Consider the following 369-nt stretch of genomic DNA (forward strand, 5'->3'; position numbering starts at 1 on the left):
ATTCCTTCTTGAGAAAGAAGCAGATAAATAATTCTCTTGAGTGTTGATTCGGTACTTGGATTAGTAAGAGCGCTCTGGTTCATGAATGTGTTTTATGAATCACTATCCATTAGAGAATCAATGGTACTCAAGGATAAAGATGTAACTAGAGAGGTTAACGGATTCTACCTGACTCTAATTATGAATTATTTATGGAGGATTAATCTATATGTAATGACTATATCAAATGGACACTTCGCAGTTTAGAAGTAATAAATGTCTATAATTTCGAGAGTTCAATTCCAAGTTTATAGTGGAGTAACTATTGGAATTAATAGAATTAATAAATTAATTAAAGTGTTTAATTAATTATTAATTTTATTGGAGCTC

The sequence above is a fragment of the Morus notabilis genome, unplaced genomic scaffold, assembly GCF_000414095.1.
Source record: "Morus notabilis unplaced genomic scaffold, ASM41409v2 Scaffold362, whole genome shotgun sequence".
Classification (NCBI taxonomy): Eukaryota; Viridiplantae; Streptophyta; class Magnoliopsida; order Rosales; family Moraceae; genus Morus; species Morus notabilis.